The 27,664-nt window shown below is 46.3% G+C and overlaps 1 pseudogene; it reads right to left on the reverse strand.

Annotated features, from left to right (window-relative positions):
* Positions 1–1,209: 1,209 nt before the first annotated feature.
* LOC105069274 (uncharacterized) overlaps positions 1,210–27,664 on the reverse strand; it is a 50,335-nt pseudogene continuing 23,880 nt past the window's right edge.

Consider the following 27,664-nt stretch of genomic DNA (forward strand, 5'->3'; position numbering starts at 1 on the left):
TTCTCAGCCTATCCACATTGCAAAACTGCTAACACTGAGAGATTCACGGTTAGGAAATTGTGCTCTGGAGAAAAAGCCAAGTTTACGGCTGGGCAACCCTTTGCCAGTGCTGAAGCATTAAAGATGTGATTTACGGATCCACTTAATCATCTCAGCTGAAGATAGGAATAGATGCAGGATGGGCCAGGAGTGATCTGTGGAGGACCCGCCTGTCTAACGGTATGAGTCCCTGTGAAAGACATAGGAGACTTACAAAGTTTCTGAACGCGTTATGCCAGCAGAACTGCTAACTTGCACTGGAAGGGTGAGTTAAAGGAAAGCTGTTAGGCTCCCAAAATGCTACAGGTAGAAGAACGACTCAGCTGCGGACAAGCAAGAGGAAGAATAATTCTTTGGGCTTCGGGCCCAGAGATCAAGAGGCAGAAGCCAGGGCTCTGGGCTCAGAGGGCAGACTCTCCAACCACGGAGGGTCGCTCCCAGGCCCTGAAACCTGATGGAATTTCCCCTGCTGGCTTTGGGAATGGCTTGGAAGCAGCGACCTTTATTCCTCCCGTTTTTCTCCCTTTGGAACGGGAGTAACTGCTACTACTGCCCTGCGCCTGCACCGCCGCTGTATTTTGGGATCGGAGAACTTGTTTGCTAGTTTCACAAGAGCACAGACAGTGAGGAATTTTGCCCCATGATGAGTGATACTTGGTCTCACCTGTGCCTGACCTAGATGGTGAGATTTTGGACTTTTGAGCAGCTTAGACCTTGGACTTAAGTTGATGCTGTAATGGGTCAAAACTCTGGGGATGTTGAGATGGGGTGACTGTATTCTGCACGCATGGCAGACATGAATCTTTGAGGCCAAAAGGCAAACTGCGGTACACTGAAAAAAAAAAAGATCCCTTCAAAGATACCCGTTTCCTAACTTACTTTATGGGGCAGAGGGGGGCGGGGGAAAGGTCTTTGCAGATGTGATTAAGTTAAAGATCTCGCGATGGGAAGACTACCGTGGATTATGCATGTGGGCCCTAATGCAATTCTTATAAGAGGGCGGCAGAGGGGGGAGTTTTACACACAGAGAAAAGGCAATGAGATGAAATCAGCTCAGAGGAGAGATTGGAAGACACTTGGGTTTTGAAGACGGAGAAACGGGCCATGAGCCAAAGAACACAGGCAGAAGCGAGAAGCTGAAAAAGGCAAGGGATGTAGCTTTAGAAATTGGGAAAGGCAAGAAAATGGAGTCTCTCGTCGAGTCTCTGGGAGAAGCCCAGTCCTGCAGACAGGGCCAAACAAACTCAAACATCTTGCCTCCAAAACTGTGAGAGGATAAGTCTGTGTGTGTGTGTTTTGTTTTTAAGAGAAGGAAGCCTTTATTTCCTTGTTTCACAAGTAAAGCTGGCTGAGTTGGTTGGTTTTTGGTGATTAGTCAACAAGACCAAGTCCCATGTCCTCGCCTGACTCCTCCAACTCTTCCTTTGATCCAGCCTCGACTGGGGCTGCAGCCACGGGGCAAATGGACCAGCCAAGAAGGCCTTGACCTTTTCAGCAGGTGGGACGGCGTGATCAGCCTCCACAGACAAAGCCAGGCCCGCTTGTACCTACTGATGGTAGAATGAGGTTCGGATGCAGCAGCTGGGTAACCAGTCTGGCAACATGGCGGGCACCCTCCGGGAAGCGAGAATGCACTCTCCTCTGATGTCCAGCACTTTGGGGCTGTCACTGTCAAACACCTGCTGGACCATCAGCCCAAAGGAGAAGGGGGGATGCTCAGCGTGTTCAGCGATGTGGCTTCGCTGGCTCCCACTTTGTCCCCAGTCTTAATCAGCTGCAAAACACTCAGGATTTCAGTGGTGCCCCTGGAGATTTTCACAGTGATGCCTAAAGCCTGGAAGAAGGAGATCTTCTCGGGCCCCAGACCAGTGTTCTGGGTGGGCACAGTGACTTCACACAGGGCTGTGGCACCAGCATGGCTGCCAGTCAGATGTTGTGGATCCCAGTAAGGTCCTCCTTGGTGAACACAAAGCCCACGTTCCCCAAGATGTGTGGCAACAATTTCTCCAGAGCTGGGTTGTTGTCCAGGTCCCCTGATGGCCTTGTGCCTCGCTGGGTCCTTGCCCATCAGCCCCACGGCCTCCCACAAGGGACATGCAGACCTGCTGCATCTGCCTGGTCCACATCGCCTCTCCCACAATGAAGCACTTGGATAATCATCCGGACGTTGGATGATCTTTAGGAAGTCATTGGACTTCCGGGTCGCCTGCCTTCCCTGGGCATCACGGCGATGTGTCAGAGATTGCCACTCAGGGTTTAAAGAGGATGTCGCTCATGTGAGGTCGCCTGGCGAGAGCTAAATATGTGTGTTTTTAAGTCACCAAGTTTGTGGTGATCTGTTACAGCAGCAATGGGAAACTAATGCACCATGTGATCAGAAGGTAACACAGCAGTATTAACTTGACACACACGCTGTATCTAAATCCCACAGAGGCTGAGTTCTAATATTGTATTTGGAAAGTTTATATCAGTATTCCTGAGAGGGTTGGTCTGTACTTTTCCTTTATGCACTATCTTCATCAGGTTTTGGTGTCAGGTTGTGCCAGTCTCTTAAAAAGAAATGAGAAGTCTTTCTACTTTTTCTAAGTTCTAAAACAGCTTAAAGAGCGGTGGAAACCATAGAACGCCTTGCTGCGGCGTTCCAATGAGAGCTAGCTCTTGCCAACATTCTTAATTTCTTCCACAGTCTTTTTAAATTTTAATAATCACAGCAGTGCCTCAGGCAAGCTGTTTACGCACATCTTTTTAAAACCCCCACACAATATCTCCATGGGGTAGTTTCTAAATGTTTGTGTTGCGTTAAGGGAAACTGAGGATGAAAGAGGGGAAGTGATTTGTTCAGGTTACAGAGCTCAGACCTGAAATGAGGAGAGTCTGGCTCCAAGCACCACACTTTTTAACCTTTGCTTTAGTAATGTCTCCCAGTTTCAAACTTCTTGCCTACTTTTAGTAATCTATATTTTCTTAGAAAAACCTCTCATTGCACTTACGTTACTAAATCTATAGCATAACATAGAAAATCGTCTCTCAGTTCTTTAAATTTCATCTGTATTTGCGGCTGCCTCTCCTTTCTTACTCTAAATTTTGCAGAGCTATGCTTGTTGTCTTTCTCCTTGACTACTTTATAGATCATCTATTTTTGTGCAGTTTATTAGCTCTTTTTTTAAAATTTAAGTACAGTTGATTCACAGTGTTGTGTTACTTTCTGGTGTACAGCATAGTGTTTGTTATACACACATATATTCTTTTTCATTATAGGTTACTAGATACTGAATGTAGTTCTCCCTGCTATGTAGTAGATCTTGTTGTTTATCTATTTTATATATAGTAGTGTGTATCTGCTAATCCTAAATTCTTAATTTATCCCTCCCCCCTTTCCCCTTTGGTAACCACGTTTGTTTTCTATGTGAGTCTATTTCTGTTTTGTAAATAAGTTCACTTGTGTCATTTTTTAGATTCCACATATAAGTGATATCGTATGATATTTGTCTTTATCTGACTCCACTTAGTGTGATAATCTCTAGGTCCATACATGTTGCTGTAAGTGGCATGATTTCACTCTTTTTTATGGCCGAGTAGTATTCCACTGTGTACATGTATGAATATATAGCAGATCTTCTTTTCAATAAATCTATTTTATTGCCCTCTCTTTCTCCACCAGCTATCAGACTTAATTTTTCTGTTTTCAAATCAGTAATTAAGGTTTTAAAATGTTTTCTTTTATCCTATTTGCCCTAAGTGTGCTCTGTTGTTTTTCTCTGGTTTCTTCACTCACTAAATGTTTATTGGCTGCTAAATATGTGCCAGACACATTCAGTTGCGTCCTCGACTCATTTTCATCTTTTCTAATTTGGTAATTGATGAATTTAGGTCTATACATTTCCTTCCAAGTGCAGCTTTGGCTACATCCTGAAATTTTCATAATGTAGTGTTTGCAATATTAATATTTACCAAACATTCTGTAATTGCAATTTTTGTTCCAAGAAGTTTTGGGTTATTCTCCCTTTATCTGTTTATAGCAGCACTGAATCATAATCAGAGAATATAGTTTATTCTATCTGTACATTTTAGAATGTCTCATAGATCAAGAGATCAAGTTTTGTAAATATTTCACGGACATGAAAATCCTGTGTATTCCCTAGTTGCCAGATCTGGAAATCAACATTAGTATTAATATTAATTGATATAAGAGCATCTTTATTCTTTCAATTATTCAGCTCCTTTGGATTTCTCTATATTTTGCCAGTTTAACAGACAGTAACTGAAAAGGGTATGCTAAATACGGAGCCTTCTTTTATTCAGCAGGATTTGTTGTATATGTGCTAGTTTATCAGCGATGGTACAGGCTGTCAGTCAGGGTATAAAAGTAGAGCTAAGCAGGAACATGAGACTGGCAGGCCCTGCAGAGTATCTCCTCAGTTTGTTTTCCCAGTAGAATCCCTCTGGCTTGTTAATACCCAAACTATATTGAACACATGTATTTGTCAATATGTTTTTGGCTGATGTTTACATAGGAAAAAATTGTATTTACATCCCAAAACCTCAGTTCAACATTTTAACAAAACAACAACATGCAGAAAAGTCTGAACTTAATTTCCAAGTGCAAATGGCAGTTTATCAGAATCATGTGCAGATGTTTTGAAAAGCAGGCTGGGTGTGCACAGGGCTTGTGGGAACTGCATGTACTGCTGCCACCAAGTCACTGGCCTTTGTTGGTTTTGTTTGTTAAGGTATAATTTATATAATTAAAAATATGTTCTTTTAAAAAGTGTACATTTCGGCAGTTTCGGCTAACATAACCACCCCTACAATCAAAATACATGTCAATCACTCCCAAGTTCCCGTCTACCCTTTGTAGTCAACTCCCCCCACCACCCCTGCCACCCTGGTCACCTCTGATCTATTTTCTGACCCTACAGTTTTGCCTTTTCACAATGACGCTTACATGGAATCGTGCAGCAGGTGGCCTTCCGAGTCTGGCTTCTTTCACTTAGCGTGATGAACTTGCAATGCATTTGTGTTGACGTGTGTCTCATAATTCTTCCCATTGCCAATAACAGTCCACTGTATGGATAGACCAGTCCATTTCTCCATCCGCAACTGACAAACACTGAGTTGTTTCCAGATTTTGATTCTTATGGATAAATGCTATAAATTCACATGCAGGTTTTTGTTAGAACATCAATTTTCGTTTCTTTTGGCTAAGTATCTAAGAGAGGGACTGCTGGGTCATGTGACTATTGTATGTTTCTCTTGATAAGAGACTGGCAAACCGTCTTCCAAAGTGACTGAGCCATTTTACATTTCCACCAGCAATGAATGAGGATTCCTGTTGCTCCGTGTACTCATCAGCACTTGGTATTGTCAGCTTTCATTTTTAATGTTAGCTGTTCTAATAGGTGCATTTCCCTAGTGACGAATGAGGACGAGGAACTTTTCAATGAGCTTTTTTGTCATCCATATGTCTTCTTTGAGGAAATCTGTTTCAATTTTTTGCCCATTTTAAGATTGGATTCTTTATATTTTCTAATATTGAAAGTTCTGTATAGATTCCTGAATCAAGTCTTTTATGAGATGTGTAACGTGAGCATATTTTTTTTCCTGTCTGTGGCTAGTCTTTTCATCCTTTTAACAGTGTTTTTGGAAGAGTGGAAGTTCTCGATTTTGACGCTACCCAAGTTAGCAATCTTTTTTCTTTTATAGATTGTGTTTTTGATGTCATATTTGAGAAATCTTTACCTAATTCAAAGTCACAAGCATTTTCTTCTAGAGGTTTTCTAGGTTTAGATTTTTCATTTACGTGTTAGTTAGATCCATTGTGATTTAGATGTTGTAATTTTGACAGAGAAGGATCTCTTAAGCATTTTACAAGCCAAGATGATAGTTGTTACATATACAGGCATTTTGCTATGTTTCAATTAATGTTTTAGGAAATTATCTTAGAGTTTTGGGTTGTTACAGAATGCATTATCCTGATTTAAAAAAATGATCAGTGTTTGGGGGCAGAAGTTATGTTATTCTGGAACACATTATTGATGTTAAGTGAGACACGCTTGTTTTCGTTGAAATGGAATTGTACCTCCAGCTCTCTTATTTGACGGCAGCACAAACTCTCCTTCTCATAATTATTATTCAAAAGCAGGGTCAGAATAAATAAGAATGGAAGAGACTGTATTCAGGTCCCTCGAATACGAGTTTATTTGCTTCGTTTTAGTCCCACTGAACATCCTTGCTTACAAAACCATGCTACTCCTCTAAAAAATGACTGAAACTTTAATAAGCTGGAGGAAGCAGGTGCCCAGGGGAGGATGGATCTGTTGCACTGTCAGAAAACCCCTCTGCCAGCACACACGCAGATAAAACATGCACGGCAGAAGGAATGAAAAGAATCAGCCAACTAAGGAGAATCATACAGATTGTGTCTGCACCTGACAAAACTGCCAGTGGGCAGAGCATTCCTTTCTTCTTTGTATTCATTCCCTTTTTTGTTTGAATTTTTTTTTACTGTGAGTAACTCAGCTTGATGTGTTTCTTGCCGGAGATTTTCAATAAATCATCAAGAACTACATATATAATCAGATAGTTCCTCACAACATTTATTCACTCATTCATTCTTCCATTTACCTAATATCTACTGATGCTTCCTCCACGCTTAACATGTAACAGTGAAGGAGGGAGCTGCAGTGCTTTGGTTCAAGGGCACTTAGCAATTTGATGGGCAGTGGACAGAACTCAAACTTGGAGGCTCTTGAGGAATATCCACCACTATCACTACAGGAATTAGGGTCTGTTGACAGGCACGTAGTCATGGCAGAGTTGCTGGGGGCTCCAGGTGCTGCATCCAGCACGGGTCATGCTGTGGCTCTGGCAAGTTTGGGCGATGGGCTCCCGAGGATGCTCGGGAGCAGAAGTACATTTTCCCTTGTGTGTTAGTTTCTTGCTGCTGCTGTAACAAATGGCTATAAACTTTGTTGCCTGAAACAACCCAAATACATTACTTTCCAATGCTGGAGGTCAGACATCTGAAATGGGTGTCACTGGGCTAAAATCAATGTGTTGGCAGGATTTTGTTCCTTCTGGAAACTCTAGGGAAGAGTCTGTTTCCTGGCCTTTTCCAGTTTCTACAAGCCATCTGCGCTCCTTGCCGTATCGTCCCCTTTCTCCATCTTCAAAGCTCCTAGCATAGCGTCTTCAGCTCTCTCTCTGACTCTAACACTCTTGCTGCCCTCTTCCACTTCTAAGAACACTTGTGATTACATTGGGTCCATCCAGATAATCCAGGATAATCTCCTCATCTCAAGATCCTTATGTTAATCACACCTGTAAAGTCCCTTTTGCCATGTAAGGAGACATATTTGCAGGTCCTGGTAATAAGGATATGGACATCTCTGGGGGCCATTACTCTGCCTGATATACCTTGGGTTTCCTGGGCCTGTCATTTGGCTCACGCCCTCTAGGTAGGCCTTGCATCTTTCATGATGCCCTGTGCTCAGAAGCCCTGGGCACTATTCTGGGTATCTGAAGTTAGGCAGCAGGAAGTCTGTGGATATGTCATTAAATTGATAATCACTCCTGGTCCAGGAGATCATGTAGGAGCTTATATCAGACCCTGGAACTTCAAGAAAGCTGTTGATATCAGGACATTGGAGTGAAACTGGCAGGACCAGGGGACTCATGACAGCTACATCTGATCGTTAGCTGGAAATAAAAACCTGAACATAAGATAAACAACAATACGGTCCTCTCTTGTATCCCTCCCCTCCAACTCCAGCCTCCCACCTCCAACTGTATAGGTTAGACTCAAAGCATCTTATAGGTGAGAAGTTCCACTCCCTGCTGCTCTGCCCCAGTTGTGGATGCTCAAAGGAAGATATAACTACCTGGACTGGGACCAGCTTGCACCAGGTGGCTGATGGGTCCTTTTGAACCAGAGTCCAGCTTACACATTTGGAATGGATGGATTTTGACCAAAAATCTCCTTGCGTTTTGAAGAGAAGTCAAAACACTCTCTGGTTCAGAGAGGAACTTGAGGTGCTAGATGGCAAGCTTAAGCACAGCTGGTTAATTTCTGTTCCAACATTTCTTCCAAGTGGACACAGGGCCCACCCACCTGGGTCCCCGAGCACCAAACTTCACAGTAGTCTGGGTGGGCGGTACCCGGCTCTGCATCCATGTTGCTTTCTCTCTACAGCTGACTGCTTGGGCTAAGAATAGAAAACCTGCTGCACTCCTGCCACTGCTTCTCCTCAGACCCCTGGCAACACAGCCCTGGTCCCAGCAAACACAGCCAGTGCCCAGTAGCATTTTGAGCCAGTGGCCGCAGCCCAGGCCAGTTCACTAAGGGTCACGCCTCAGAGATCCTGTTGGTGCAGCCTGCTGGCCTGGCCCTAACAGAGGGCCCTGGGTCCTGAATAATATCTACTTGGGTGGATCTCTTGGGCATCCCAGGAGCCCTCCTTGAGTGGGCTGCTGACAGCTTGTGCGAGGAGACCTGCCTCTTGGTTCCCCCATCAGGTGTGGCAGGCAAGCCTCTGTTGGTGTGATCTGATGGGAAATGACCCAGCAGCAGCCTACAAGTCTCCAGACTTGCAAAGAAACCTGGGTAGTAGAGCACAGAGCAGCCAGGGCTCTGAGATTGGAGCCGCTGTGGTCAGTGGGCAAGGCTGGTGTCACAAGTTAGGCAGCTGGGCCCTGGCCTCCCCCTTGTCCTCAGCTGGAGAAGGCCTCTGCATATGGAGGAGTTTATGGTTTCCTCCTCCTCGGAGCCAATAACAAGTGTCTTCAAACCCAAGGATAGATGGTCCTTACCATGCAGCCAACAGGACAGGGTGGATTCGTGGCTCTGTCATTTATGGTGAGCTGCAGTACACCCTGCACGGGCTCCAGCTCTGAACTCTGGAAGGGTGAGCTTGAGGCTGGAAAAAATGAGTGGAGGAGATCTTTTTCTGAATTATTAAAATGAATCTGTATTTTCTAAAACGAATCTAAATGCAGAACTTACAGGTACTGAAGCAGTCCAAGAGGCTGGCACATGGATTTTGAAATACCTTTGGGAAAAAATGGACGTAGGTGGCTCAGGGAAAAAGGTCAGTTTCCTCCTGTGGAATCTACTCCGGGTTCTAGGGGACACTGGCCACAAAGCACTGTCATATTCTGGCTGTAGATTAGTATTTCCAAGGGATGCGTGAGCTGAGGGCAATCAGCTGGTTGATGGGGGGACTCTCTTCATAGAGGCATTTTAGAAAATAAAGGAAAACAGAACGATAAAATTAGAATGTGACCATTTTGCAACCCTTTATGAAACAGACGAACTAGTAGATCAGAGAATGACACTCAATGGCTGTTAATATCACAAAAAGAATTATGTGTTCCTGGATGGAAGAACACAACACCGTTTGTAAAGTATTCTTGTTTAAAAAAAAAAAAATCAAATGTGAATTCGATGAAGCTGTTCATCTAACTACCAGTTTAAAGAAAATACACGGGACAGAGGAACATGCTAAACAACACCACAGGGCTGCGACCAGCAGGGTCCAGGCTGCGGGAGACCCTGCAGGTCAAATGGCTCAGTTTCTTCAATAAGTAAGTCTGAAGAGAGAAAAAGGGAAGCTACATAAGAAAAAGACTTCAGTCACATACCAGCAGGAAAGAGGGTGGGAAGGGGTAAATTGGGAGTTCAAGATGTGCAAATATTAACTACTATATATAAAACAGATAAAAAACAAATTTCTGTATAGCGCAGGGAACTATATTCAATTTCTTGTAATAACCTATAATGAAAAAAATATGAAAACAAATATATATGTATATGTATGATGGAACATGATGCTGGACACCAGAAACTGACACATTGTAACCGACTATACTTCACTTATAAAAAAAAAATCCAAATAAAATTTCTAAATACTTCAGCAGCAGCAACAACAACAACAAAAATCATCCCAGTAAAATAAGAAGTGAGGAGTGATGGTGAAAAAGAAGCATAAAACTGAAGCAAGATTGGCTGTGAGCTGGTAGCTGTTGGAGCTGGGTGATGGGTTCATGGTTTACGGGGATCATTTCACTGTTCTCTCTACTTTTGTAAATGTTTGAAATTTTCGAGAAGGAGGAGGAGGAGGAAAAGGAGGCGGGGAGGAAGAAGAGGAGGAGGAGGAGGAAGGAAAGAAAGGAAGGAGGGGGAGGAAGATGAATCAGATAGTAGGGCAGGGAGTCAAGCAGAGGAGACTGGCAGCAGGGATGGGTCGGGGACAGTGAATTGGCAAGAGGATCATGGGGTCAGGCTCCAGAGGTCAATGTCTGTGACCTCCTGTGCTGGCTGGGCGGTGCCAGAGGACCCACAGGCTGGGAGCTCTCCTCCCACCTTCTCCTGGACTCCACCCCAGTAGCTCTGCGTCTGTGTGAACAGGAGGAGCCTGACACCTGCACTTCTGGTTCAAAGTGAGAATTAGCTACCTTTTTGCCTGGAAATTACCAGCATGCTTCCCCCAGGCAGAGAACGTCTTGTTGCTCCTTTGGCAAGGGGCAGAATTTGCAGTGCTATGTGCTCTGAAGAGCCAGCCAGGAATCCAGAAAGATTCTCAGTGGGACTGAGGGCAGCTCGGGGCCCCTTGATAAAAACCATTTGAAATACAGGGAATTGAGAGAAAGAAAATCAAAGCCTGAGACTGAGCCAGCAATTAGCCCAGCTCCTGGAATATATTTAAGTTAAGTCAGTCCACCAGGGAATTTTAGTCACGGCTCACTTTCTTTCGCACAGCCCATGGCTGGAATCCTAGCCCTTCAATCAGAGCTCGCCAGGAACACAGCAACAGCCTTTCTCTAAAATGCTTTATCACAGTTTTGCAAAGTCCTCCTGCGTTCCCCGCCCCCACCCGCACCCTGTGGATTTATTTACATACTGATTTATTCTTCTCTCTACAGCGGCAAGCCTCTTTTTAATTTACAAGACACTGGGGGTCGTGCATCTGGACAGTAGAGTCAGGGAGAAGGCCATCCTTCAGATGTGCTGAGCTGCACAGATCAGCCTTGTCAAAAGTCAAGTCTAGGGAGGGACGGTGAGGAGGCAGCCGCTGACCCCCTTGGTCTTCTTGCTGCCAAAGGAAAGGGCTTGCCCTGGAGGAAAGTCCAGGAGAAGAAGGAAATGGGAAAGAAACAGCAGGGAAGGTAATGAAAAAAGCAGCAGGGGTCTCTGGGTATGACCAGGACCCCCGCCAGGCTGAGGACTGGGGTCTCCCTACTGCAGCCCCAAATGGTCCGGTGTCCTCATCAGCAGGGAATCAGCCTCATCTGTTTCCAGGGCCTGCACAGTGCTGGCCCCTCTGACTCCCTACAGAGTGCATCCCAGACAGAGAGGACTCCGTTAAAAGAGGAAAGAAGAAAGGAAGCCAGAAAAAAGGAGAACACACAAGGGAAGGGCCTGGAAGAAACTGAGATGAGGGAGAGAAATCTGTCCCCTGGCAAAGGCCCTAGCCTGCAAGCAGCAGCCTTCCAGCACTTTTTATAGATGACTTTTTTTTTTTTTTTTTTTTTTTTTGGTGCTAGCAAAGCAAACACTGGAAAACCCCCTTCTGATTAGCATTCTTATCACTGCATTTCCCCTCTTCTCTCTCGTCTCAGGAGCACTTTTATTTTTAAGGGAAGGAGTAGCTGAGGCACAGAGATGACATCTTCGCAATGATCATAACGGATTTCTCACTAGCATTGTGCTGGGCAAGCCCACGCTGCCCGCCACCGCTTCTGGCCAGCTGGCTAGTCCGACCAGAGAAGCTGAGGGTGCCCGGAACTTGGCTTTCAACTTCCTTTTCAGGGCGGAGGCTCTGAGACTTCAGTGTTTAAAAGGAGATGTTTGTGTTTGCGTGGGATGGATCGGAGGACAGCCTTGTAGGAGAAAGTCAGCGCAAGGCTGGGGCAGCTTTCTGGGCAGGACGTGTGTGTCCCAATTGTGGCTTGAACTTCCAGCTGAGGTTTGGAGTTGGAACCCGAAAGTGTCCACTTCTTAAAGGGCCAGATCTCACACAGCACCAAGGGGACACTCTGATGGACTCAGCTGTCTTGGCTGGGGGCTCTGAGACTAAAAACTCGACCGCCGCAGGCTGCATTCTTGAAGAAGTTTGAAGAAAATGTAGCAGAACGAATCTCACCCGGGAAAAGTTCAAGCTAATGCATCTTGGCAAACGTAATGAAAAACACAGACAGTTGCTTTAAGAGAGGAGCCCAGAAAGAGGTCAAGTTCTGCTGAGAGAGGCAGGGCAGCAATCAGATGGGGGCTTAAGTTGCAGCGTGGCAGCCAGGGGTCAGACAGAGGGTAGGACGGTCTGCATCTGATTTCAGGAAGGGGAACCTCGCCACCTCCCCACAGAGCTCAGTCCCAGGGCCGCGGGATCCGAGGGCCGGGTGGAGAAGCGCTGAGCGGGGCTGGATTTATGAGGCCATGTTCAAGGGCTCAATGCAGCTTGCATTGCTTGGCTGGGCAGAGAGTCGAGGTTTTAAGCTAGTGACCAGCCCAGCCACATGTACGGCACAGTCCGCGGGGAAAGCAGGGGTTATTTACTCTGATTTGAGGTTTCGGAATTAAGAGTTCTCCTTGGAATGCTTAAAGTAAAAATTTCAGCCAATGATCAAAAATTAGTGACACCGAATTCTATCAGCTTGAGAAATACTCTTCGGGGGGAAGTGTTGGAAAATATCATGTTATGAGATACTTCCAGTTAGAGAGGGGAGGTTAGTGCCTAATTCACAAATTACACAACCAAGACCGGCTGTAACACAATAGCCACATTTTATCTTGGATTTACAGTCGGCCAACCGGAGAAAATCTGAGATCAGAGGTATGATTTCCACCTAAGCAGACTGAGTAACCAAAACCCCTCCCCAGGCTCCTGCCAAGACAATCACTGGGGCCACAGGATAGAGGAAACCCCCTTTACATGCTTTGCTTTGACTCTCAGTATTTAAAAATTTGCTATTTACCAATAACGTTTTTTTGAAAATTGGTTATTAAAGGGAAAGACTTACACATACATATCTTGTCTTCCCATTAAGAGCTATACTTAGAATAACCAAATTGCCCCTGTTGAGAGGGAAAGATTCCCCCCCACCCCAACAGAAGAATGCAAGCTAATAAACGGAGAAGGAATGATAGAATTGGAAAGTTACCATTTTGCAGCTCCTATTGGGATAATTGTTTCAGACAAGGATCATCAGTGGGTGCTGAAACCATCCGAAGTTTGAGAGTGAATTACATATTTACAAGGTACCAGTTATCACCCCAAAGTTTACTTGCTAGTTCCAAGCAGGGGGGGACCTTACTTTGCAATGAAGGGATCAAGCCATAACCACTAAACCCAGTGATCAATTACTAACAGTAGGCCAACCTGGCATTACACTTGACTCCCCAGTGCAGTGGAAAATAGATAGACAGCTTTTGACTCCCCCAGAACTTAACTATCAATAACCTACTGTTGACTGGAAGCTGTACAGATCGCATAGGCAACTAACACATATTTTGTATGTTATATGTATATCCACATGTATTTTATTCATTCATTTTTTTTTTTCTTAATTTTTTTGAAATCTCTAGGCTACATGGTTCATTTGTGAGTTTTTTTAAGTGGTCACAAATCTCCAGAAAGTGTTCAAATATGTTTATTGAAAAAACCCTGCGTATAAATGGACCCATGCAATTCAGACCCATGTTGTTCAAGTGTCAGCTCCTTCTGCCTCCTGATGTGATGCAGTGCTAAGTACATCTACATCTGCTAAGCGTCTTCTGCGAGGGTTTCCAGATAAAAAGGTTTCACCTGAATGACATCAGGACTTCAGATTTAACTTCCATCCCAGGAGAAAAACAGGGGAGGCGGGAGTATGTTAGGTGTCCCCTCAGGAAAGTAATCGGGCAAATCCAGAAGATGGGGTATTCCACAGTATCTTCACCAAGTCATTGTCGTAGGAAAAAGGAGTGAGGTGCGAGTTCTGGGTCAGAAGAGACTTAAAAGAGCTAATTACCAAATGCAGTTTTGATCCTTTAGTCCTGGAGTGAGCTGATCAGCTGCAAAGGGTATTTTTGGGAATAAGGAAGAACTCTGAATACAGACTAGGTATGTATGATATGATTTTTAGGAATTACTGTTAATGTGGTTAGATCGATAATGATACCATGGTTATGGAGGAAAACGTCCTTTCTAGAGATGCATCTCCATGTAGTATTTAAGGATGAAGTGTCATGATTTTTATACTGTAGTACAAAATCCTTGAGAAAAAAAAAGACAAGCAAAACCAAAAAAATTTTTCGAGATTTATAGATACTGACAGGTATATATAGAATAGATAAACAAGTTTATACTGTAGAGCACAGGGAAATATATTCAAGATCTTTTAGTAGCTCACAGAGAAAAAGAATATGAAAATGAATATACGTATATTCATGTATGACTGAAAAATAGTGCTGTACACCAGAAATTGACACAATATTGTAAACTAACTATAACTCAATTTAAAAAATAACAAACAAACCTTGCCACTGACCATAGGAAACAATGAGAACAAATTCTCCCCTGCAAATACTTGCTAAACCCCTGCCACGTGGCGGGTTTGCTACCTGCTGGGAATACAGCAGTGAGCAGGATGAGCACATGGTGCCCACTCTCAGGAAACTTCGAGTTCAGAGGAAAAGGTCAGGAGAGCCCAATATTCATAAAGACAACTGTTACTTAACATTTGTCATGGGTCAGTGTGACCGTGCTTACATGCAGGACCTTAATCCTCCCACCAGCCCTCGGAAATGGGTACGCTTATGCTTCCACACTCGGAGCTCTGGGAGGGATGGCACGAAGCCCAAGGCACGGAGCTGGTGAGAGGCTGAACCAGGTCCTAACTCTTAGATTCGTGCGCTGGTCCCAGCTCCTTCCCAGGTGTGTGGTGGGAGGCCCCCGCGGCTCTGTGATGTCTTAGGGTGGATTAACACTGCCTCTTTTTCTCTACTTCCGCCTCTTTTCTCTTGAATTTTTTGTAAGATGACCCCATCTTGGCTGTCAACCAAGAGAAGTGCTGTTTCATTTACGTAAAGGATACGAAAAGTAAAATGATAAAAACCCCGTGCTTCTCATACCTAAAACTCCTGGAAACTGCCTACCCTCCTCCTTAGTCTCTGCTGGAACGTACATTCTCGACTTCCTCTGGTTAAGACCGCTTTCTCCTCAAACACATTAAGATAAATATGTTTAAGACTAATTATTCAGTTATTTAATGCTGTGCTCGGCCTTCTGTTACTTTAATTGCTAGTGTTAAGCAAAATTGTTTCCTGCATTGAAAAAATGTGCAGCTTTTGGCTACATTATGCTTCTAAGAGCTAGAACTGGACCTTGACCTCCACTTGGCCGTCACTGGTCATCAAATATTTGTTCAGTATCTGCTATGCGCCATGTACTATGCTGTATTTATAACATGCTTTCCCTGGCACTCCGGGCCCTTCAGGGCAGCTTTACAAACAAGGTTTAGGATCCTGGCTCGTCTGCAAGTTGGGAATGGCCTGACTACTGACCGTATATGCCCTTAGGGCTAGCACTCAGTGTCCACAGGGAAGTCCGGTTTCATGAGCCTGTCACCACTGCATGACGCATTGCCACGGGCAGGCAGCTTTATGGCATCATGGTAACTAGTTTCTGCAGCAGAGGCTCCTCTTCTCAGAGGAGGTGTGATGAGTCCCCGGCAGCCTCATCCCTGTGCAGAACACTCAGCCATTCTCTGGGCGCTTCTGGCAGTGTGGCAGTGAGAGGCTGTGACATGGGACACTGGAAGACCTCCATCCAAGGACCTTTGGTAGTTAGATTGGAGACAGATGTGTAGTGTCCCCATCCCGCTGGCCTGGGCTTCTGTCTAAAGTCACCTTGTTGGTGGCTTTTTTTTTCCTCCTCCACTTTTGCCCAGAGAAGCCCTATTGATGCCAGTGGATTTCCATATCCGAGAGGGACTTGAGGAGCTCCAGAGGTTAATGGACTTGTCCCTTGCTACCCAGGAAGTCCAAGGTGGAGCCAGAACAGCACAGCTCCTGCCGCCCATCAGAGTCGTGGTTGCCGCTGGAGGACTCCAAGTGCCCACGTGCCACTAGAGGAACGACTCAGCGGGGCTGCACAGGCTGTGGCATGTGTGAAATTTCACACCTCGGAGACAGCACTTCTGTGTGTGTCCGGGCTGCTTTCCTGCATGTTAGGTTTTTAATAAGTGTGAGTTATTCTATACCAAGAGCTTTGTCATAGATTATTTAATTTCTTTTCCAGAAAACACATTTCTCCGCTCTGCATTTTGTTAATCACCTACCTAGTCACAGAAACAACTGCTGGGGGGGTGGTTCCCTTTGAAAAGTACATTTTCCCCGTTGATTGCTGCAATGTTATATGTTTATTTAAAAAAAAAAAGACAGACGGGCATAGATAAAAGAATTTTAACTACCTATAATTCCATCACTCAGACATAACTACCGTTAACATTGTGTGGAATTGGCTTCCAGTCTTTTCTCTATATTCAACATAATTTTTAAAAAAAATATTGGGATCACACTACTGCCTATAACGGCAGCTTATATTCTGTTTTGTTTCTAGAGAACGTCGTATTGTGAGCGTGCTCTTGAGCTGTCAAATAATTTTCAAAACCAGTATTTTCTAACAGCTGTGTGACATTTCAGCAAGTGAATTAGCCATGATCTATTTAACCAACCTCTGATGACCCAGTGGACATTTTCTGGTATTTTGCTGTCATAAAAGGTGATGTGGCTTCCTCCTGGCTCTGTCTCACCTGACGCACGAATATCTTTGGAGCCACCGTGTGAGAAGCCTGGCTACCCCTGACACCTGAGCCACCATGCTGGAGAGATGACAGAGAGGAAGGGGGAGAGAGGTATCTTAGGAGCCCCGGCTGTTCCAGTCCGCACCCGTGGGATCTTCCCAGCCTGGGCTCCTGACGTGTGAAGGAGAAGAGCCTTCAGATTGTTTCATTGCTAATCACAGTCTGATAACTACAGTTGACCCCTGAACAACGCAGGGGGTTAGGGGAGTGGAATCAAAAGCCTGCCTGTAACTTATAGTAGGTCCTCCGTGTTCAGGGTTCCTCCATACCTGCCACTGAACCAACCATAAGTCAGGCGTTGTGTACTGCTGGAAAAAATTTGCGTATAAGTGACCTGCGCAGTTCAAACTTGCGTTGTTCAAGGGTTAACTGTCCGTGAGACATCCTGAGCAGGAACCACGCAATCAGTCCACGGAACCGTAAGAGTTAACAATAGAGTGACTGTTGTTGTTTTAGGCCACTAAGTTTTGAGGTCACTTGTAGCCTAACAATAGGTAACTGGGACACCAGGTGTAGGAGAAAGAGCTTCCAGGCAAAGGGACGGTCTGAGTGCTTTTCCCTCTCAGCCTTCTTTCTGTTCTGTTTTCAACGATCCCTTATGCAGATGGCTCCCGCAGCTGTAACTACGACTCTCCCCTCTGCCAAGCTGCAGTGTACACCCGGGTCTAGCCGGTGGTTGGAGGAAGATCGGTGCCAGAGAGGCAGAGCAGAGGGTGAGGAGCGCAGACCCCACAGCTGGGTCCAAGGCCACAGAGACCAAGGGCAGAGGGTGCGGTCACAGGTGCAGGCAGCTGCCCGCGGTGGAGCCCGGGGCCTGGGGGGCGAGTGGGGCCGGCGATGCTCCGTGCAGCAGTGAGGGTGGGTGAGGCTCACCGCTTGGGGCGTCGGGCTGGGCTCCCTCCAGGCAATCTTTACATGCGCTTCCCCCTCTTTTCCTAAGTGGTAGCTACAAAGCCCCTGATCCCATCCTCACTCTCTCCTGGAGGAAAGGACTGTGTGGTGGTATCAGCAGAGCAGGGCAAAGAGGGTAAGGAGTGGAAAGGCAGCAGAGTGCCAGGGGGAGAGCTGCCCAGCAGGCTGGCCAGGCAGCCCGGCTTCTCAGACCACCAGTCCCACAGCTCCAGTGTCCTCAACAGTTTGAAGAGATGGCGAGAAACCTTCCTCCTTTGGTTGAGAAGGTCCTAGGGAGTTCCCGTACGGAGCACCCAATACGGACTATGACTGGGTCAGATTATGTGAGGCAACGAGAGCTTGTATGAGACTCGGTGCCGACCATGACGAAGGCTGTCCTGAAAAACGCCAGGCCTGGGCAGCTCGAGGTGGGCAAGGGCTGTAGGGACGGCGGGTGGGGGGGCTGTCCCCCGAGGTGGGGGGAGGACAGGTATTTCAATCATTTACACTCGTCAACAGCGTTTAGCTGAGCTCCTGCTGTGCTGCATCCTACCCCAATCTAGGGAAATAATGGAGAAAAAGCACAGCCCTGGCCTCAAGAAATTCAGTTTATTAGGGGAGAGAGACCAACAAGAAGTGGTTTCAGTACAGCGTGAGGCAGGCAGGGACGTGTCAGGTGGGACACCTAACTCCAACCTGGGGATTGGTGAAAACTTCCCGGAGAGAATCTTGATCATTTCTTGAATACAGGAAACCATCTGTGTTCCCCAAACCCAGGCCAGAAATTTCTCAGCACAGAAATTTGGCACCAAAACGCTCCATGTGCCTTTGAATTTTAGGAATTTAAGATGTCCTTGACATTTCAGGGAGCAGCTCACCCCAGCAGTACAGGCCGGGAGGTCTCATAGCGGCGAGACCACTGCGGGTCCCCGGCCGAGCGGCCCACTCTGGGGGTGCGCCCCTCCGCTGACGTATTGGCAGCTCCAGTTCATGGTGGCTGGGCACCTGATTTTCAAGGAAATTGGGCTCACAAACACGTGGGTCACCCTCCATCCCCAGAAATCTGGGGGCAGCCACTGGGTTGAGACCAGAATGAAATAGCCCATTGTCCACACCCCACTCTCCAGCCCAGCCTCCAGCCCCTTCCTGGCTCCCCGCCTGCCCCGAAGGAAGAACAGGAGGAAAATCTTGACGGCTGGCCTGACAGATCGAAGTCCAGAACACTCACTGGGCCGTGTTTTATTGGCGAGCAGGGATACTGATCTTTAAAGGCGCCCACACGGGTTCCACTTTGTCTTTTTCTTCCTGCTTGGCCCTAGGAAGCTCCTGGACTGTGGGGCCCACTGTGCCTGAGCTTCCTGCCTGGATGCTGTGGGCAGACCCAGGACAACCTGGCCACGCCTCTGCCCTGAATATGTAGGTGAGTAAGTCAGATTCGGCACACTGACTTTTTGGCACACGTACCTGCATTTGCTCCCCCAGATTGAGAGTCAAGAGGAGGGGAAGTGGGGGGTCTTGCATAGACCTCAGCCCCCCGACGCCGTCATCCTTGCGCCAGCTCCTTCATTTGCGTGTCCGCCACTAACAAGGCTACTTTATTAAATGGCATGTTTTAGTTCTTATCCTGCTGCTCTTCCTTACTTGGGATCCAAAGGAGCAGGCTGACTGGCAGGGTCATGCTTTAGCATTCCTGGGTCCCTGGTTGTAATGCCATTATAATACTTACAATTCCACTGAAACCTTAACCCCAGCCTCGAAGGGTAAAGGGAAGGCAGAGCCTTTGCTCGTGGGCACCTTGGACCAAAGCCCAGAGGCCTTGGGAGCCTCCCAGGCTTACTGGCTCAGCTTCAGGAAACAGCAGGAAGCAGACAGGCTGGGGGGCTCAGAGCCGGGGGTGAGAGTACCGCCTCACCCCCCACCTCCAGGGGCAGCGCCAGGTGCCCAGTCTCTCCGGCAGCGTGATGCTTTGTGGCATGAGTCTGGCAGGGTTTTCCGCTGGGAGGCCTGAGCCAGCTGGTCCCTGGGAGGCGGGGGTGTGTGGAGAGGGGGATGAGGGGCAGGAACCATGCGAGTCTTCCTTGCACTGAGCTCTGAGGGGACTACTACTCCTGGGTGAATCCTGGCCAAAAAGGTCGTGGTAGGCCAAAGGATGGTCCCCCCAGAGGTGCCCACGCCTCACCCCTGGGACCTGTGAATACGTTATGGGGCAAAGGGGACTTTTATGTAGTTACAGTTATTATTTTAATAGTTTCTAATTAATTAAGATGTAATTAAGGTTATAGATCTTAAAATGGGACAGTCTTCTGGGTTAGCCAGGTGGGCTCAATGTGACCCCATAAGCCCTTAAAGTGGAAGACCCTTTCCCAGCTGGAGAGGGAGGGAGTGGCGGAAGACACGGCAGGAAAGATGAGGCCCAAGAAGGCTTGAACCTCTGTCACTGGCTTTGAAGATGAAGGGTCCGTGAGCCAAGGAATGTGAGTGGCTTCTAAAAACCAAGAATGACCCCGGGCCGACGGCCATCAGGCCTACAGCCACTTGCAACTGGCTTCTGCCAACTACCTGCACGAGCCTGGAAGTCATCCTCCCCCAGAGCCTCTTAACGAGCCCAGCCCTGCTGAAACCTTGGTTGTAGCCTGGTGAGACCCATGTCAATCTCCAGACCTGCAAACTAGGAGATTGTAAGTGGGTGTTGTTTTAAGCTCCTGTGTTTGTGGTGATTGTCATGGCAGCAATAGAAAGTAAATACAGAAGTGGAAGGCTGAGCGGTATTTCAGAATCAGTCCATGACCTTGGTCTTGCAGTGCACTTGGCCATCTGCACTGTCTTCAAGAGCTGGGACATGGGATTCCTAAAACACAAACTGATTCTCACTCGGGTGCTCTACCAGCGTCTTGGGGCTGTGGTTCTGAGCAGTGAACTCTGCCTCTTGCACAAACACTGTTGTCATGGACGATACCTGGGCCCTTCTGTGTCAGTCCTGGTCCCATTCGCCTTCTGATAGATGGCTTTCTGAGTGAGGAGACCCCACGGTTGCCCTGAGGCCCTCCAAGCAGAAAGAATGGCAGGGGGTAGGTCAGGCTAGGGCAGCCAGGGACAGCATGCTCTATGCCCCAAAAGGAGAGAGTTTTGTGGATCAAAAGTAGTATCCTGTCTTATGAGTGTGGTTCTAGACCCTGAGGACGGACATCTCAGCTGAGCAATCTTTCAGTCCTTCTGCAGACGAGGTCAGATAGAATTATGTCAACTCGGAGCTGTGGGATCAGCCAAGGGTAGGCCTACACCTTCATGAGAGGCCCCCTGGGGACAGTGCCCGGACACAAGTGATCTAGAAGGTGATCTTCCTCTGTTTGGGTCCAGTTAGGCAGAGCATGTCGGTGCAGCTGGGTTTTTACCTGTATTTGTCTCCGTTGGCCTTTTCTCCTTATCAAAACAGAGTAGATTCATCCAATGAACCATGAGAAGTTACCCAGCTTCCCTGGGTAGTGGCCAGCCTTTCCAGGAATTCAAACATCCCCAACTGGCCCAAGTTGTCTAGGTGGCAGGAGTAGCGATGATTTAGGAGGGAAATCAGGGCTCTGTCCTTTCACCAAGTCTTTCTGGTAAATTAATAAATTAGCGGAGGAAAATCCTGACTAGATTCCAGCCTTTCAACTCAAATCCTAGAAGACTCAAACAGCAACCAAACCAATAGGGAGTGGAGTCAAGGAGATTTCACTCCTACTATTTCTAAGCAAATGGCAAACCCTAATAGAACTGCTGTCAATTAAAGATAAGGAAGCAGAGAAAAACTCAGCATGGAACCTATGCAAAAAAGCACCTACAATAAAAGGCTGCAGGAGACAAAGGATGAATGAAGAGAGTTCGTCTGAAATTTTACTCTAGGAAGCAGAAGAATGACAAAACCTTGGACGGGTGAGAGGCAGGAGCTCAGCCGTTTCATGCTCTGCTGGTGGCGACATAAATTGGCCCAGCCTTTCCCGAGTGCATGAGGATGGAAGGAACGTTTTAAATGAGGGTCCCTTTGACCCAGCAATCCCACTTCTTGTAATTTTCCCCAAGACAATAATTACCAAAGTCTACAATGCTCGAAAGACAAGGATTTCCACCTCAGCTTTGTTTATCATAGTAAAAAAAAAAAAAAAAAAGGATGTTTCCCTAAATAAATAGTCATCGTGGGCTTCAATCATTGGTTAAAGAAATTCTAGCACGTCCATATCGATGATTTATAAATGATGGTGTAGCTCTTTATCTGATGACATGGAAATTTGCCTATGACATGTGTAACTGATACAGAAAAGAGGAAAACAGAACAGCATGGTCCCACTTGTAAAATATTTTAATAAGTACACATAGATGTCTGGAAGGATGTTTACCTTAACAGTTGATTTTTACTCTATTCTTTGCATATTTCTGTATTACTTCAGCATTTATGATGAGCATGAAACTTTAACAGAATAAAGCTAGTTTCAAAATAAAGGGAGAAAAAAAATGTGATGGAAGTCCACTCGATCTGCTGGATGTGATGAGACCCGTGGATGACAAGCTGGAAAATGTCAGTTACTGTGGGGAATCATAAAAAATGACATCGGCATATGTTAAACATTTTAATTCAGTTTAAAACACATACATGAACATCCACCCATTCACTGCTTTTTTTTTTTTCCTGTGGGTGTCTTTTTAAAATTTATGTATTGAAGTATAGTTGACTTATAGTGTTTCAGGTGTACAGCAAAGTGATTCAGTTATACATACATACATACATATATACTCTTTTTCAGATTCCTTTTTTAAATTGAGGTATAGTCTGTTTATAATGTGTTAATTTCTGGTGTACAGCATAGTGATTCGGTTATGCATGTATATGTATTCCTTTTCATATTCTTTTTCATTATAGGCTATTCCCAGGTATTGAATATAGTTCCCTGTGCTATACAGTAGGGCCTTGTTGTTTACCTATTTTAGATAAAGTAGTTAGTACCTGCAAATCCCAAATTCCCTATTTATCCCTCCCTCCCCCACCTCAGATTCTTTCCCATTATAAGTTACTACAAGATATCGAATACAGTTCCCCGTGCTGTACAGTAGGACCTTGTTATTTTATATATAATAGTGTGTATCTGTTGATCCCAAACTCATAATTTACCCCTACCCACCACCCCATTTCCCCTTTAGTAACCATTAGTTTGTTTTCTTTGTCTGTCAGTCTATTTCCGTTTTGTAAATAAGTTCACTTGTATCATTTTTTTAGATTCCACATCTAAGTGATATCATATGATATTTGTCTCTCTCTCTGTCTGACTTGCTTCACTTAGAGGTAATCTCTAGGTCCATCCATGTGGCTGCAAATGGCATTATTTCATTTTTTATGGCTGAGTAGCATTCCATTCTGTGTGATTATATATACCACGCCTTCTTTTCCAGTCATCTGTTGATGGGCATTTAGGCTGCTTGCATGCCTTGGCTGTTGTGAACAGTGCTGCTGTGAACATTAGGCTACATGTATCTTTTCAAAGTAGGGCTTTTGTCTTTTCCGGATATGTGCCCAGGAGTGGGATTGCTAGGTCATATGGTAAGTCTATTTTCAGTTTTTTAAGGAAACTGCTTTCTGTTTTCCACAGTGCCTGCACCAATTTGCATTCCCACCAGCAGCGTGGAAGGGTTCCATCATTCACTGTTTCTTGATATAAGGATAAGACATTTTCTTTTTATGTGTTGTAAAACTACAATCTGAATGCAGAAGTCTTACAGCTTTTTCCCTATAATGCTCGCCTGTATTTAACTTGATACTGTTTTTAACGCACTTTCATCAAGTAGGTACTCATTCCTGTTTCTCCTCTGCCATGCTCTAGATTAAGAACAAAAAAAGTCGAAAACTTGCTTTTTCAACCTGCTCTCTAGCAGGGGCTGGCCATGTGGCAAAATTCTGCTCAGTAAGGCACCAGCCGTCTCCTGAGGGTTTCTGGCACCACTGTAGCTTTCAGCCTTCCATTTAGCTGTCCAGTCAGCTACCAACTTTTTGTTCGTTTACTCCTGTTCTGATTTCTTTACTCCTGTCATCACTGGACCCGCCACACCCACTGGGCATCCCTGGCCTCGCTAGACATCACGGTAGATATGGAGGGAGTCCTTGAGCCCACTGCATTACCGGGGAACCGGCCTTGCGCCTGCAGCGCACTGCCATAGCTTGCGTGCATGGCAGCCGCCTCTCCTAAACGCCACCGCCTCCGCCATGTGTTGCTGCCGCCAACATCAACACCACGGCCAATACCCCAGGCCCCAGGGGGTCAAAGCTGTAGAGTGGTTTATAGCAAAACGGGGGGAGGGTATCTCCACCCCTTGATACATCACACTTAGAGGATCCACAGGCTGCTTATACCCTCTGGCTCTCTGAGTATTTGGCAAAAGATTCCTTTCCGTTTGGAGTCACACTCTGCTGCTGTGACCTGAGCCGCGGGAGACTGACTGGGGCAGGTCTGAGTGGCGGGCACCCAGCTTTATGTGGAATTTTCCCTCCTCCCTGAAAACCCCCTCCATTGACAGGACAGCTTGGTGCACCCGACTCCTGTGCTGAGTAAGTGCTCTCCTAGCAGGCTCTTTGACCCCTCATGCCAAGAGACCCCTCAGAAGGTCTCTAGGCATGTTTAGATTTTATTAGTAAGTACATTTGGACTCAAGCTGGGTCTCCTGTTGCAGAATTTGGTGGTGGGAAGTTGAGGGCGAGGAGGGGAGGGAGGGAGGTAAAAATTCTTAAGTGTTTTTACTTATAAACAAATAAATCTTCTTTTGTGATAAATGGAATACCCTTTATGGCATGTAAAATACGTAGAGAAAAGAAGACAGTAAAGAAAATAAAACTCACCTATAATCCCACTACTTAGAAATAGTCACAGATAATGTTTTGATGCTCTGTATTCCCCCACAGGTTCACATTATCAAGATCAGGCCATTTGCACAATCTCACAGGCTCCTTTTTTAACGACTTACCATTGCATCACAAGCATTCTCTCTTGCCACTTAAAATTATTTACAAGCACATTTTTAATGGTTATAAGATACCCAGCGCTACGTGCATTTGTTAGGAGTCTTTTGATTGAAAGTCACGGAAACCTACTCGAGTGAGTATAAAATTTTTTTTAAAGAAAGACATTTGTTATGGGGATCAGGGATGTTTCCTGGAAACTAAAGGCAGAGATGCAGCCAGACTGTAGGGCTAGATTATACACCGAGACTGGACCGGAGTGTGGGGGAGCCGGGGAGGACCCCCCCCCCCCCCCGCCTGCCTCTTCCTGTCTCCCTCTCCGGTTTCCGCTACTTCCTTTCTTTCTTTTTTTTAAATTGAAGTATAGTCAGTTTACAATGCTGCACTAATTTCTAGTGTACAGCACAGAGATTGTTATATATACACATATATTTTTCTTTTCATATTCTTTTTCATTATAGGTTATTATAAGATATTGAGTCTAGTTCCCTGTGCTGAACAGTAGAGCTTTGTTGTTTATCTATTTTATATACAGTAGTCAGTCTCTGCAAATCCTGAACCCCCAATTTATCCCTCCAGTCCCCTCTTCCGCCCCCAGTAACCACAAATTTGTCTATGTCTGTGAGACTGTTTCTGTTTTGTAAATCAGTTCATTTATGTTATTTTTAAAGATTCCACATATGAGTATTTTTTCTTTTTCTTTCTGGCTTATTTCACTTAGAATGACAATTTCTAAGTCCATCCATGTTGCTGCAAATGGCATTATTTCACTCTTTTTTATGGCTGAGTAGTAGTCCATTGTGTGTGTGTGTGTATATACATCCAGCCATCTGTCAGTGGACATGTAGGTGCTTCCATGTCTTGGCTACTGTACATAGTGCTGCTGTGAACACTGGGGTGCATGTGTCTCTTAGTTTTCTCTGCTTTTGTTTATCAGCTTTTGAGGAAAACTTGGCCCTGTTCACATCTAAATTTACACGTCCAGGAAATCCAGAGAGAAATTGATCTCGCTCAGCTCTAGTGTCAAATATTTGGGGAGAAGCCTTGGTTGGCCCAGTTCTGATCACCTGCTGACCCTGTCAAGAGCAGGGAAGGGGACCAGGGTCATTTGGTGGGAACCTGGCTGCTCTAACTGAAATATGAAGTGGAAGGTGAGGGACAAAGGGTAGGGAGCTCCCAGAATGTTGGGACAGGCAGAGTTGCCAGACAACCTATGTTGATAGTTCATAGTTTACCAAACCATTTCCCTATCAGGTTCGTCAATACATGCAAGTAGGTACTGAGCTGGGGGTGAAGGTTGCTGTGTTATCTCACTCTCCTCCCCCAGAGTACACAGCTCCCAGATCCTGCTTGGCCAAGACGCCAACTTACACTTACAGGCAGGTGTTAATGGAGCGACAGAGAGAACTCCGTTCCCAGCCCCAGGCAGGGAGAGTTCGGCCCACTGCTCTCCCCGCCTGGGAAAGTTTCAGCCTGTCCACGATATGAGAAACCGCTCTCTCATTCAGTAGAGTTAATGACTGGTGTATCTTAACAAAGGAAAGGAAATACATCTTTTCATCACGAGTAGCCAGTCTGCTGCAGGGGGTCACTGTGCTGGAAATAGGGCTGAGGTTTTCGAAGGAATTCAATGGTTTTATGATCGTTAATAACATCCGCAGTTATGCATGCTTGGATTTCATACTTCGTGGTATGAGCTGATTGCCTGGGGGGGTCAGGAAGGCGTATTTCCTAGGATTACATGAGTGAGTAGGTCCATTGTCGAAGACCTTTACCTTCTCCTGAAGCACTAATTGTTGGTCGCTGACTTGATGAAATGATCAGAAATGAAACTAACAAAGCGTATGGATTTATGCGCTTCTCTCTGAGCTTGTTCCCGAGGTCGCACTGACTGAGCAAGAGCCTTGGGGGGCGCCCCGGGTCGGAGGTCCTGGCGCAAGGCTGGGAGGGACTGGAGCTGAGGCCGAAATCGGCTGGTTCCACCCTAATTCCCACAGATGGAGGAGGGAAAGAATTTCCTGCCTCACACAGGAAGGAATCTTTCCCAGACAGTCCCCACCCCCGCCTCCCCACAGGAATTCCCTTCAGCCTCCAGTGATGAGGACCAGCCCCTGTGTCAGGCCCTTTGCTGCGCAGAGGCTGGCTGGGCCAGCAGGAAAGCATTGCTGCTGGGCGCGCCGCCGTGAGCAAGTCCCACGCCGCTGCGCACAAAGCCTGGGGCGGGGAGTCTCGATGAGACTCAAGGCAAGTGGTTTCCACCCCCAGGAGCTCAGTGTCGGTCAAGGGCAACCAAAGCAATGGTATTGACTCTGCGTTAGAAAAGAGAGAAGAGGATGAAGAGACCAGTATGTGCTGAAACAGCTGGAACGGACACTGTGAAGTAGTGAGGACAGCAAGAGCCTTAAATGGATGGTGAGATTTTAAAAACGGAGGACCTTCTGAGCTGGGGGAGCACACATGCGCTAAGAACATAAAGCAAGGAGACCCAGGGCACCCCCGGGTGGAGGCAGCCTCGCCGAGCAGAAGGGGCTCCCTGGGTCCGCCCAGAAGAAGGCTGTCTCCACAGAGTGGCTCAAAGCCTCAAGGCCCTGAAAGGTGGGCAGAGAGTTTGTACCAAGAGTAGAAATATTCGTGACCCACTGAAGGTTCTTGAGCAGAAGGGCCAGCTGGCCAAAGGCAGGGCTGTGTTGGGAAGAGGACCCTGTCACTAATACAGTGCACGGCGATGGGGGAGAACCTCAGAGAAATAGGTTAAGAGGCTGTTGCAGTGACCCAGGTACCAGGGGGACAAGAAAGGCCTGTGTCACGTCCTGAGCTGCGCGACCAGGCTTCCCGAAAAGAGAACAGGTTCCTGGTTAGGATGAAGGGCGGGAAACAGCAAGGGGCTGGCGGGGGCTGGCTGGTTATTCAGGAGCC

This window comes from Camelus bactrianus, chromosome 27, assembly GCF_048773025.1.
Source record: "Camelus bactrianus isolate YW-2024 breed Bactrian camel chromosome 27, ASM4877302v1, whole genome shotgun sequence".
Taxonomy (NCBI): Eukaryota; Metazoa; Chordata; class Mammalia; order Artiodactyla; family Camelidae; genus Camelus; species Camelus bactrianus.